The sequence below is a fragment of the Daphnia carinata genome, unplaced genomic scaffold (genome assembly GCF_022539665.2).
Source record: "Daphnia carinata strain CSIRO-1 unplaced genomic scaffold, CSIRO_AGI_Dcar_HiC_V3 NW_026453000.1, whole genome shotgun sequence".
In the NCBI taxonomy this organism is placed as follows: Eukaryota; Metazoa; Arthropoda; class Branchiopoda; order Diplostraca; family Daphniidae; genus Daphnia; species Daphnia carinata.
In genome coordinates, this window is record NW_026712491.1 from 1 (window position 1) to 14,775 (window position 14,775).

The following is a 14,775-nucleotide window of genomic DNA, read 5'->3' on the forward strand; positions in this document are numbered from 1 at the left end:
GCACTGCTAGAAATTTCATAGTCTTCACAATGGAATCCCAACAGGCACAGTCCAATGATGACATGTAAATCAGCAAGGAATCATAGACGTCAACGACCAGTATGAACAGGTGGCCTCAGAAAACAAGCACTTTCTTCGGCAGAGATTCTATCAGTACGAGTTCAACAAAGAGCATGACATTGCTGCACATCACCATGATTGAGTCAATGGCAAACCAATTGAATGATATGGGGGCGAGTGTTGACGAAGTTGACATTGTAACTAAGATCATTGTCACCCTTCCTCCCAGCTACAAGCATATAATATCAGTATGGGACAACATGGATGACAGAAAACGTTGCAATCTTTGAGGTCACGCCTTTAAGGAAGAAGCTCGTAACAAGGTTGCCAAGAAGAAGATGGTGTCAACGCTGCATTCTTTGCCAAGAAACAAGAGATTCCTGAGTCCAACAGTCTACATATCCACAATCTGCTGCTGCTCGCCTTCCATCACAGCAACCAGAGCAACATTCATTCGGTCGTGGACGAAGACAGAAAGAGAAACTGCAACTACTGTGGTGGAAAGAACCACTGGGAAAGCCAATGTTGGACGAAGAAGAACATATTGAAAATGGAATTCCTAATGGATCTCAGCCGCTACATGCCCAATTTGCACAGTTCAAGCCTCAAAGACAACCCGACTGGCCGGGAGGATTACGCTTTTACAACTCTCCCAGGTGGCATTAAATTTGAGAATACTTTAGAGACAACTGGTATGTGGACTCTGGCTGTACTATTCATATGTCGGATCAGTTTCATCTATTTACAAACTATCAAGCGGTCAAGAGTGGAAGTTGGCCAGTGAAAGGTTGCACATAGCTAACAATCTGCTGCAAGCTAAAGGAATGGGAGACATTACAATCCAAACCAATGTCAATGAAGAATGGCATTCAGGTATCTAAGGAATGTACTATTTGTTCCTGGCTTAGGCGTCAATCTTTTCTCCGTCCGATCTGCAACAAGAGCAGGCTTACTCGTCTTGTTCAACAATGACGAGTTATCATCTCTAAGGGTGAGAAGATTGTAGCGGTCGGCGAAAGTTTCTCCAATCATCTATATCGTCTGAATATCAACCTCTTCACCTGTGGCACCACCGCCTAGGACACACAGACACAAAAACCATCCGGAAGATGGAGTCAGAGAAGTATGGGCTTATTATCAAACGTAGTGATACATCTGCTGCGCCATTCTGTGAAGGTTGCGCACTAGGCAAACATCATAGGTTGCCATTTCCGACTGGAGGGAGAAAACGAGCCAATAGGATAGGAGAGCTCATCCATTCAGATGTGTGCGGACCCATGTCAAAACCTTCACCTAAAGGAGCCAAGTACTTTGTTATATTCAAAGACGATTTTAGTGGCTATGTCTTCATATATTTTATCAAACTAAAATCTGAGGTAGAAGCACTTTTTAGACAACTAGTTCAACGCATCTTGCTAGAAACTGGTCATCACGTGGTCACCCTTCGCACAGACAACGGTGGGGAATATTTCAGCAACACATTTGAAGAGTGGTTAAAGGAGAGAGGAATAAAGCACGAATCAAGCGCCCCAAAGACACCAGAACAAAACGGAGTGTCGGAAAGATCCAACCGGACCATTGTTGAACCAGCCAGGAGTATGTTGCATGCCGCAGGTCTTCCAATTGAACTTTGGGCGGAGGCCTCCAATACTGCTGTTTACATCAAAAATCGAGTTGTGTCAAGGAGTCGAGAAGGGAAAACGCCTTATGAGATCTGGAAAGGTATCAAGCCCAATTTTTCTCATCTTCGAGTGTTTGGAGCAGATGCCTATGTTCATGTACCAAAGGATGAACGAACTAAATTTGATCCGAAGGCAATTAAGTGTATACATGTTGGGTACTGTGAAACCCAGAAGGCTTTTAGACTATGGGATCCAGCCACTAGGAAAGTGAGGATCAGTAGAGATGTCCTCTTTAACGAAGAGAAATTCTGTTCTATTAAATCAAGAGAATTTAGTTTCAGCGATTCTCCACTGGTATATCCAGAACCTATACCATTGGTTCCAGAAAATTCAATATCAGACCCATCTGGAGCATTGTCGTCTGAAAAACAATTGTCTTTGAATCCAGATCAATCATCCGAAGCCCAAGAAGCACCGGTTGTTACCATCGATCCAGTTGCAATGAATCCAAGAAAAAAGAAACAAGTTACCATCATCACTCCCAGAGAGGAAAAACCACTTGGAACAAGAATCAGAAACAAACCCAACCGGTGGATAGAAGAATCTCAAACTGAAAAATATGCCGGAATGGCAATACTAGATGTTGAAGAACCGGAAACGGTTGAAGAAGCTCTCAACTCAGCTCAATCAGAGAAGTGGATGGTAGCCATGGATGAAGAGTATAAGTCACTTGTGAAGAACAACACCTGGACAATCTGCAGTTTACCAGCTGGGAGAAATGCAATCAGGAACAAGTGGGTGTTTAAGATTAAGACCGGGGTTGAAGATAAATATAAGGCTAGGCTTGTCGCGAAGGGGTTCACACAAAGACCTGGCATTGACTACGAAGAAACCTATTCTCCAGTAGTGAGACATGATTCTCTGCGTACCGTACTTGCAATCACAGCTGCTGCAAACCTTGAGATGGTGCAATTGGATGTGAAGACAGCCTTTCTGAACGGGGATCTTCATGAAGAACTCTATATGTTTCAACCAACGGGATTCGAAATTGAAGGGCAAGAAAATCTGGTGTGCCGACTGAACAAATCACTGTATGGTTTAAAACAAGCTTCGCGTTCCTGGAATGAGAAATTCAACAACTTCTTGGTGCAGTATGGTTTCTCACAAAGTAAAGCAGACCCGTGTGTTTACACGATTAGAACAGAAACCGAACTAACCATAATGGCCATATGGGTCGATGACGGAGTCGTTTGCAGTTCTCTACAATCAAGACTGGAAGACATTGTCCGCTACCTTGAGAGTGTGTTTGAAATGACTCACGGTGATGTAGAATGCTTCGTGGGGATCGAAATAAGAAGAAATCGAGAAAAGGGCCTTATTCATATCAATCAAGAAAAATACATCGAGAAGATCCTCAAGAAATTCCATATGGAAAAATGTTATCCCAAATCCGTACCGGCAGACCCACATGCAAGATTGTCCAATAATGCAGAAAGAGACCCGAAGGACTCATTTCCGTTTAGAGAAGCAGTTGGATCCTTGATGTTTGCGGCCACTTGCACAAGACCTGATATTGCATTTGCAGTAAATCAAGTTGCACAATTCTCAAATAATCCAGCAAAGGCACATTGGGAGGCAGTGAAGAGAATTCTTTCGTATCTTCGAGGCACCATCACTGCTGGAGTCTGCTATGGAGGAGTACAGGAAAGTAACATGCTGATAACATACTCGGACTCGGATTACGCTGGCGATCTCGTCACTAGGAAATCAACAACTGGCATTTTCTGTTTTCTCAATGGTGGCCCAGTGTCATGGTCAAGCCGTCGTCAGGACTGTGTATCTCTTTCGTCTACTGAAGCGGAATATGTCGCTGCCAGTACAGCCACAAAGTCAGTCATGTGGTTTCGGCAACTACTGGGTGACATTGGATTTGAGCAGAAGTCACCTACTACTTTGTTGTGTGATAATCAGGGTGCAATCAGCTTGGTGAAAAACTCTGGGCATCAAGCGAGAACAAAGCACATAGACGTTAAGTACCATCACATTCGCAACATGGTCGAGGAAGGAGTCATCCACATTGAGTACATTCACACTTCACAACAACTAGCAGATATTTTAACAAAGCCTCTGGATGGACAGCTCTTCAGTCGACTACGGGAAGAAAGCAACATAGTTGATTTTAATCATGTGATGTAAAATTGAGTGGGTGTGTTGAAATACCAATTTCCATCTCATGTGGTGAGAAGAGGCTTCCACTTTATGTAACCATGTTGCCCTGATTCCTCTTTACGTTATGTCATATGTCAGTGTTGAAAAGTCTATCTGGATCTATGTGGCAATTTCTGTGGTGTCAGTCTATTCATAAATATAAAGCAAGTAAGGTGTTAACTCTTGTATGTATACTTTGTTTAACACGCATTGGAGTACACCCCCCATTTTCCATACTTCAATATTTGAAGACATTCCTTCGGTTAGGCCCTGGACACCAGCCTCAAAGAAGGACTGAAAAAGAAAAAAAAATCTGTCATAACTGCACTGTTATTTTGGTAGCATACTTCATGTAGAAGGATGCATAAAACATAATTAAGGGCAGGGAATCATGTACATGCTTTCAAAACCAATAACATGTACTACATAGCCACAGAAACTGTTGACACTACATCCAATGTTTCAATATCTCTCAAGAGGCACAGAGGTATATGATGAACATGCTATTTCCTGTGTATGATTAAGTTATATATTTTAGAACCTTATGGAAATAATATCACTGGCATCCAGTAGAGAGCTTACCTGCCATAAGAATAAGTATTCGTGCTGACTGCAAGGAGTAATTTACACCTATTTTGATTAATATTTCTGGACCGAGATGGCCAAGTACAACCAGATAGGCAATGCAGCAGCCTAGATAATGGCTATTTCCTCATTTCGCCCTTAGATTTTTATATGCTAAGGAAATGCTTAAATATTCGGCAGAGATAGGAGTTTCGGTTTGACAGTTTTTATTTTAATTATTGAAAAAATAGCCAAAAAGGTTGCGCTAAGCACTTGACTGACATACTAGTATCCTCCAGACCTGCCCCGATGGAGATCATATTGCTGTACTATATGATCCCCATCTCGCATCAGCTGATAGCTCTTACATCTCTATTCAGTTCTGCATTGGAATGGCGGGCCAATGATTGGTGGACCAATCATTGTGGGTGCCATCATCATCATACCAACGCTTGACGTTTCGAGTTGTAATTGCTTACAGACTCTTGGTACTAGTTCCCAACATTGGGAGGGTACCATACCCAGTCATTGTTCAAGTGCCGCTACGTTAAAGATGTTCACGCAACTATTATATACCGTGAATGACGACCCCAAACCATGTTGATAACGCTAGCGGGCATTTTCCGTCTTAAACTAATTCTCATTTAAATTCAGTGAAACTATTGCACAATGTAATAAATGAACTGTATTCAGAAAATAGTGATAAACAACATCCAAGGTAATTATAAACAAAACACTTGAGTAAATGTTTAAAATTTTCAATTATTATGTAGCACTCACGAATTAGGGCGTGGCATCCCGCACCGTTAATGACATGCAAGAATACTCCATATCACCTTGCGGCCGATTTTGGCACTAGTGCATTCATGCATTGGCTTGGTGCTATTCTAGTTGTGAAGGGAAAGTAAGTTAAAGCTAATGTAGGTTTGTCATTATTTATTTTTTGCATTCATATCCAAACGTATAAGTAGCCCTGCATGCAGCTCATCGCGTCTGTTGGGCCATAATACTTTAACAATCACGGTTTCTAAATTTCCGCTTTGGAAAACAATGACCTTATGCCACATTCCCAGGACTTATCAAGTCTAGTTGATAATGGTTGTTCGTAATTACAATCCATTCAGTTGTCACCATGAATATTCCACAAAGGATTTTTTGAACGTTAGTTACCTTTTGGGTTATGCGTTAAAGATTGAGTCTACATGTTCAGGTATAATACATATGCATATGCATGCAAGTATATACATAAAATACATATGCAAACGTTGAATAATCAAAGAAGTTTGATGTTTCACGCTAGCGCTGTAGCGTACTGGCGCGCTAGTAATGGTTTCGATTCGCACACACATTTATTTCATATTTTAGATTACTCCAAAAGTATAAACTCTACGTAAAGACAAATTCCATTTTCATGTTCCTTGAGTAATTTTTAATCAGAATCATCTATAGTTATCTAGATTCAATGCTATTATTTTTTAATAGGAAAAAATTTTAAGCCCGACAATATAAGCGCGGGCTTATTTTTTAACCCAACTTTACCGTTTTTTACGTTTTATTAAAAAACTTTGAGTCCCACGAGAACACAATCCTCACAATCGTGATCTCCGTTCAATTCTGCATCGAAACCATGTATTTAAAGCGAAATCTAACATTTTGTCAAAATTGCTAAGAGAGAAGGCCTTCTCACTTTTGTCAAAATCGGAAAAAATCGAAATCTCTCGGAATGCGATGAAAATCCCACAGTATAACCCTATTTTAACGCGGATTCAGAAAAAACCATTTGTTTTATTTTCAAGTAAGCCGTTTTTGAAATAATCGTAATTTAAAGATAAAGTCGGGCTTATTTTTTTAAACCCAACTTCCCCGTTTTTTACGTTTTATTAAAACACTATGAGTTCCACGAGAAAACAACCCTCATATTCGTGATGCCCGTTCAATTCTGCATCGAAACCACGTATTTAAAGCGAAATCTAAAATTTTGCCAAAATTGCAAAAGTGAGAAGGCCTTCTCGCTTTTCCACTTTTCCTCAAATCCTAGATTTCATTAAAAATACAGTATTCCGAAGTCGGGCTTATTAAGTCGGGCTTATTTAGTCGGGCTTAAAAAATTTTTCGGTCAGTGTATAGACAATTAACTAGAAATATGACCGGTAGATGGCGATAGAAGTCAAACAGAAAAAAAAACAATATTTTATATTTTTATTTGGGTAAAACGGATTGCCGTATTGCCATATGTACTCTTGTTTTTGGTTAACGATATGGATGCAATTACATTCAATGAGCGATGCCTGGAAGATGACTACTACTACACATTAGGTTGCGATGATTCCTCCAGTGTAAGTTTCGGTCAGATTTGTGCTGTTTGTTCTTTTTTTTTAGTTCTTTATATTCACTTCATACATAAATAGGTTGACCAAATATTAACCTAATACAAACACAGAGTATTACGTTGTCATCCTGATAAGAATCCATATGACAAGTCCACTACTCAGTTTCAAAAACTTCAGGTAAATAGATTTTGCACATTAACCAAGTAATGTGATAGATACAGTTAATTTCTGGTCATTCCAACAGGAAGCTAAGGAGGTGCTCTGTGACCCAGAAAAGCGAAATGATTATGACAGATGGAAAACAAGTGGAATAACAATTTCACACAAGCAATGGATTGTCATAAATAAACGATCTACTGCCGTAAGTATTATATGTGCAACATCAGGATGTCTTTCTATGTAGGTTTAAAGTAAAATAGATTGAAATATTAAAATTAACACAGGTTCTCCACTGGGCCATACCAAAACATGAACAAAAAATGCTACAGGCAAGATAGAAACGTTCGTCAAACAAGGTAAATGCAAATTTTTCGTTCTGTACATTAATGCCATAAAGCATTTATTTTAGGACTTTGAATACCAGCAATCCTTGTAAGAATGGAATTTTGACATTAATTTCATTGCAGAAACAATACGGAATGTATTTGCAACAGGTATTTCTTGTGAAACGAAAAAAAACTTTTTTTTTATTGATTTCAGATTTGCTGATAAAATTATATTGTTCCCTTACAAAAAACTGTATGTGCAATTGCCAAGATTTCGTTCTCAATAATAAGCTAATATTTTTTAAACAGAAGAGTCAGAAGGGGTGAAATTGTTAAATGGTAATTATGGCCAACAGATATTGATTAATGCTTTTTAGTTTGTGGTTCCGAACTGAATGACAATTTCTATTTATACAATACTTTTTACTGCAACCTTTATATTTCGTTCACGTCTGGAAATGAGACGACCGAAACAAGGAGCCGAGGGCGTAAATGTCCCAAAGACTGTTCAAGAAAGTCACACACAAAAGGTAAACACTTGACAAACAATATTAATAATATAAGAAATGCGTTCATACGAAATCCAACCAAATTCCCTTAACGCAAACTTACAACACGAGAATAACCTTACATAAATCCAGAACAAAACCACACAAGAAATGTGAAGAGCACTTGTCAAATATAACCGTTCACGATCAAGCTACGCGAAAAAGAGAGGGATTGCCAGCTTAGACAGCTGACACTTCCGGCAAGCGCCATCTGGCGTTCATTACAACAACATTTAGAAAAGTATATAGATAATAATAGGATGCCATCTGGCGCTGGAAATCAAGACTACTGTTTTTCTAACTTATCAATAATAACAACATGAGCATTACAAGAAGAGGAAACACGTCACCTAGTGCTGAACTTTAGAACTACTTATTTCTATTTGGGACTAATCGTTACACGCCATCTCCTCCTCCCCCGGAGGTTTGAGATGTCGAAGCAATTGTATTTCTTTGATTAGTGCTTAAGTCTAACTTAATTGGCCATAATGAAAAGAAAAATTGGAAAATCTTAATCGTTATCCCACACAAAAAAAAACAAAAAAACAAGCAAAAAAAAAACAAAACAAAACAAAAATCAGTACGATTGACACGAAACACCATTATTTTAAAGTACTATTCTGGTGTCATTTCTGTCAACAAGGTAAATAGGTTTCTTGTACATGTTTTCTGAAAACGTAATTGTGTTAATTATTTTTTTTTTGTCTTTTAGTTCATTAAAGGGACATACTATGTCTGAACAATGTAGATGTGAAGATACTAAGAGGAACGAGGAGTTAGGCAAGATAGGTACGTTGTTCGTCAACTAGGTAAATGCATGTTTTTTTTTATTTTTCAAAATGATTTGGCTAATATTCTATGAAAAAAGGCATGGTGTTTAGTAGGAAATCCATTTTGAAAAGATGGCAATGTCTTAACGATACAGCAACAGCGCCAAAGAATCTCTCATTTGCATCAGAACGTGGATCGCTACACTTTCAGTTGATCGTATTTGTTTCTGCTATAATATTCATGAGCGTTTATTCGATCATTCTAAACTATGACATGTGTTTTCTTTTGTTGTTTCAAATATTTTAACCTGTCCATCGTCTGCCTAGATGAAGCTTTCTCATCGTAAACATTTTTTTTTTTCAGAAAATGAGTCTTCTGGAAGAAGAACTTTTGCCACCGAACGATTTGACATCAAACAAATGAATGTATACTTGTGAGTATTGACCAAACAGATGTCGCGGTTCTTCATTAATCATCAGTCTCATATTTAATGTGTTCGAAAAAGAAAAACTTCAAATAGTTGGAAAAATGCCAACGTTAAAGACTGTATTGGATGGTGACGTGACGTGACGTGACGTTACGGCCATCATAACAGTTCCGACATTTGTGTCACATGGGGAAGAGAAACATTTTGACCCGTAATGATGCATCACTCGTGTCAATTGCACTAAAACCCTATAATCTTTTTTTTTTCTTAAAATCTTTTTAAACATACTGAATAGTAAAAAATGTCATTGAAAATATTATCCTCTATTTCTGCGGCTCGAAAAATCTTTTCTCGTCCTGCGAATGGTATTATTTTAAAATTAATTACACACCTGATTGTTACATTGAGTTAATTGTATTTTTTTTCTGTATCACGATACGGCGATTTTTTTTCCTACTTCGTCTTACGCAACTATCTTCAGCTACACAATCATGGCAAATGACTGTCAATGGCATTAACAACCCATGATTACTTTGTAATTTTTGTATTATTAATTATTAGGAAACATTTATACATCACACACATTTTATTACAACTGACACATTTACATAATTGACACCAGAAACATACACACACACATGACACCAATTACACTTTCTGCAACTATTGGGTATTAAACCCTAATATTCGGCATAGCTTGCCGATACTCAACCATTGAGCTATAGTCACATATAATTTCAGTCTCGTATACCTTGAGTCAACGCACGATCATTTTGTATAGTCAATGTTTTCTTCTTGCTATGCTATTTGCCAGTCTGATCAGCGACTGTATAACTATCATAGCTTATTTGTAAAGCGTCTGGCTGCGGGTATCAACATACTAAGGTTGAAACCCAGTTCGATGCTCAACCTTGGACTAAATTCACACATGAATTCTCTCTTCTATAGCTTGAGTCATAATATTATTATATAGTCAATGTATCTCATCTCGATATGCTATTTGTTAGTCTCCTTTCTTATGGTGTAAATACCGCAGATTATACGTAGAAAGTCCGCTTTTGACTTCAGTAATTGCTCACACAGGAATAACACAGTTTTGCACACACAATCAGATTGGTTGAGCACCAAACTGATCTTGGTACTTTTATCTCGATGGTTTTCACCTGTTTCACTTCACGTTGAGGGGAAGCACACGTGCACTGTGGGAGCTTGTGGTAGTTCTCTCTATGGATTAATGCAACGGTTTATTTGTATCTGGACTGCTGGAACTGCCGATTGCACAACCGCCAGACTAATATTTGAAATTGCTAATTCTTCAATCGCGGCTGTTACATCATTATTGGATCCCAATTCTTCGTTTTTTTCTCCTGAAAATGAACGAAAACCAGTAAATAAAAGATCTATGTAGTAGATCAAATTGTCCTAATGATAGTATTGAATAAGAATAAAAAAGCGAGACGAAAAACACAACAACTTAAACGATAATCTGGGAATGAAATCCCAAACCGAATGCTGACCTATTGAAGCTAAGAGGATCATTGAAGGAATTATCACCAAGTCTGTTGAAGTTGTCCATCATGACTACTGCTGGCGATGACTGAGGCAACGGAAGGTCAAATTTGGCTTCGATTTCCCTTAAACTAGGCGGAATGATGACCTCAGCGTGAGTTTCCGAGTATTCTTCCTCTGCATAAATATTGGCAGCGGTGCCCAAAAGAAGAATAATCAATCCGCACACGAACAGTACCTAACGCACGGAGAATTCTTTAGTTATTGCGAGTGACAAAATTCTTCGAAGACCCACTTTGGCAATCCAGCGTTCACCAGAAGTCGATGGGACAACTTGCAGATAAATCCACGCAGGCGCAACACAACAAACTGCCGTTCCTGAAGTGGCACCCACCAGACCTAAAACGAACTCGACATTCGGAATGCAGATACCAACAGACACCAATCGACATTTATATTTTCTTTTTCATCTTATTGTACTAGATTTCAATAAACTTTACCTATTATTAAGGTTGCCGTGACGATTATGAATGTCAGGATTTTGAAACGGAAATCCGAAAGTGAGCCGGTTGTTCCTCCTGACATCCCGCCACTAGTTTCAGACGTCTGAAGGGATTCCTCAACTTAAAAAACAAACAAAAGCAAACACTTTGGCATAACGATTACATCATCAATGAATTAACGCTTTACCTTTCCATACACTAATGAATGAAAGCTTGTCCTGCAGGGCAAAACACACGACGGAAAGCTCAAGATAATCGATAGCAGGAATCCCACTTTCATAAGGTCAGTTACAAAAGACGGCGCAAAAATTATGAGGATATTGCCTAGTCGAGACAAAATATGACCCAATGAAATTCGTCAGATTTTCCTAGGCAAAAAGTTTACAATATGTTGACTTGCCAGTAAAATGCGTATCCGCAAAGGCTAGGTAGCCAGCTATTCCTACCCCCATGTACATAAAAGTGCACAAATCAATGGCTGTCGATATTACTCGATCCATTGCTTTTAGGGAAGGTTCTGGTATACTTCGAACACCTGCCTATGCATTTAAAAAGCTGATCATTAAATCTGGCATTCTCCTTGTCAATTTAAATATTTCCACTCACGTTTGGCATCATAAAGCCATGGAAAATATCGGTACGCATTGGAGTACACCCCCTATTTTCCATACTTCAATATTTGAAGACATTCCTTCGGTTAGGCCCTGGACACCAGCCTCAAAGAAGGACTGAAAAAGAAAAAAAAATCTGTCATAACTGCACTGTTATTTTGGTAGCATACTTCATGTAGAAGGATGCATAAAACATAATTAAGGGCAGGGAATCATGTACATGCTTTCAAAACCAATAACATGTACTACATAGCCACAGAAACTGTTGACACTACATCCAATGTTTCAATATCTCTCAAGAGGCACAGAGGTATATGATGAACATGCTATTTCCTGTGTATGATTAAGTTATATATTTTAGAACCTTATGGAAATAATATCACTGGCATCCAGTAGAGAGCTTACCTGCCATAAGAATAAGTATTCGTGCTGACTGCAAGGAGTAATTTACACCTATTTTGATTAATATTTCTGGACCGAGATCGCCAAGTACAACCAGATAGGCAATGCAGCAGCCCAGATAATGGCTATTTCCTCATTTCGCCCTTAGATTTTTATATGTTAAGGAAATGCTTAAATATTCGGCAGAGATAGGAGTTTCGGTTTGACAGTTTTTATTTTAATTATTGAAAAAATAGCCAAAAAGGTTGCGCTAAGCACTTGACTGACATACTAGTATCCTCCAGACCTGCCCCGATGGAGATCATATTGCTGTACTATATGATCCCCATCTCGCATCAGCTGATAGCTCTTACATCTCTATTCAGTTCTGCATTGGAATGGGGGCCAATGATTGGTGGACCAATCATTGTGGGTGCCATCATCATCATACCAACGCTTGACGTTTCGAGTTGTAATTGCTTACAGACTCTTGGTACTAGTTCCCAACATTGGGAGGGTACCATACCCAGTCATTGTTCAAGTGCCGCTACGTTAAAGATGTTCACGCAACTATTATATACCGTGAATGACGACCCCAAACCATGTTGATAACGCTAGCGGGCATTTTCCGTCTTAAACTAATTCTCATTTAAATTCAGTGAAACTATTGCACAATGTAATAAATGAACTGTATTCAGAAAATAGTGATAAACAACATCCAAGGTAATTATAAACAAAACACTTGAGTAAATGTTTAAAATTTTCAATTATTATGTAGCACTCACGAATTAGGGCGTGGCATCACGCACCGTTAATGACATGCAAGAATACTCCATATCACCTTGCGGCCGATTTTGGCACTAGTGCATTCATGCATTGGCTTGGTGCTATTCTAGTTGTGAAGGGAAAGTAAGTTAAAGCTAATGTAGGTTTGTCATTATTTATTTTTTGCATTCATATCCAAACGTATAAGTAGCCCTGCATGCAGCTCATCGCGTCTGTTGGGCCATAATACTTTAACAATCACGGTTTCTAAATTTCCGCTTTGGAAAACAATGACCTTATGCCACATTCCCAGGACTTATCAAGTCTAGTTGATAATGGTTGTTCGTAATTACAATCCATTCAGTTGTCACCATGAATATTCCACAAAGGATTTTTTGAACGTTAGTTACCTTTTGGGTTATGCGTTAAAGATTGAGTCTACATGTTCAGGTATAATACATATGCATATGCATGCAAGTATATACATAAAATACATATGCAAACGTTGAATAATCAAAGAAGTTTGATGTTTCACGCTAGCGCTGTAGCGTACTGGCGCGCTAGTAATGGTTTCGATTCGCACACACATTTATTTCATATTTTAGATTACTCCAAAAGTATAAACTCTACGTAAAGACAAATTCCATTTTCATGTTCCTTGAGTAATTTTTAATCAGAATCATCTATAGTTATCTAGATTCAATGCTATTATTTTTTAATAGGAAAAAATTTTAAGCCCGACAATATAAGCGCGGGCTTATTTTTTAACCCAACTTTACCGTTTTTTACGTTTTATTAAAAAACTTTGAGTCCCACGAGAACACAATCCTCACAATCGTGATCTCCGTTCAATTCTGCATCGAAACCATGTATTTAAAGCGAAATCTAACATTTTGTCAAAATTGCTAAGAGAGAAGGCTATAGCCTTCTCACTTTTGTCAAAATCGGAAAAAATCGAAATCTCTCGGAATGCGATGAAAATCCCACAGTATAACCCTATTTTAACGCGGATTCAGAAAAAACCATTTGTTTTATTTTCAAGTAAGCCGTTTTTGAAATAATCGTAATTTAAAGATAAAGTCGGGCTTATTTTTTTAGTCGGGCTTATTTTTTTAAACCCAACTTCCCCGTTTTTTACGTTTTATTAAAACACTATGAGTTCCACGAGAAAACAACCCTCATATTCGTGATGCCCGTTCAATTCTGCATCGAAACCACGTATTTAAAGCGAAATCTAAAATTTTGCCAAAATTGCAAAAGTGAGAAGGCCATTTTTCCTCAAATCCTAGATTTCATTAAAAATACAGTATTCCGATGCGAAATTAATCGCTGATCATGAAAATGGGGTATGTTTTTATATCAGACTTCTATTTTTTGAATTAACCCGTAAAAAAAACAGAAAGTCGGGCTTATTAAGTCGGGCTTATTTAGTCGGGCTTAAAAATTTTTTCGGTCAGTGTATAGACAATTAACTAGAAATGTGACCGGTAGATGGCGATAGAAGTCAAACAGAAAAAAAAAAAACCAATATTTTTTATTTTTATTTGGGTAAAACGGATTGCCGTATTGCCATATGTACTCTTGTTTTTGGTTAACGATATGGATGCAATTACATTCAATGAGCGATGCCTGGAAGATGACTACTACTACACATTAGGTTGCGATGATTCCTCCAGTGTAAGTTTCGGTCAGATTTGTGCTGTTTGTTCTTTTTTTTTAGTTCTTTATATTCACTTCATACATAAATAGGTTGACCAAATATTAACCTAATACAAACACAGAGTATTACGTTGTCATCCTGATAAGAATCCATATGACAAGTCCACTACTCAGTTTCAAAAACTTCAGGTAAATAGATTCTGCACATTAACCAAGTAATGTGATAGATACAGTTAATTTCTGGTCATTCCAACAGGAAGCTAAGGAGGTGCTCTGTGACCCAGAAAAGCGAAATGATTATGACAGATGGAAAACAAGTGGAATAACAATTT

The 14,775-nt window shown here is 38.1% G+C and overlaps 2 pseudogenes; one reads left to right on the plus strand and one right to left on the minus strand.

Moving 5' to 3' along the window:
* The first annotated feature begins 6,712 nt into the window (after positions 1–6,712).
* LOC130690784 (J domain-containing protein-like) lies at positions 6,713–7,433 on the plus strand (annotated as a pseudogene).
* Positions 7,434–10,184: 2,751 nt separating this feature from the next.
* Positions 10,185–12,170, minus strand: LOC130690788 (putative sodium-coupled neutral amino acid transporter 10; annotated as a pseudogene).
* Between the last annotated feature and the right edge of the window lie 2,605 nt (positions 12,171–14,775).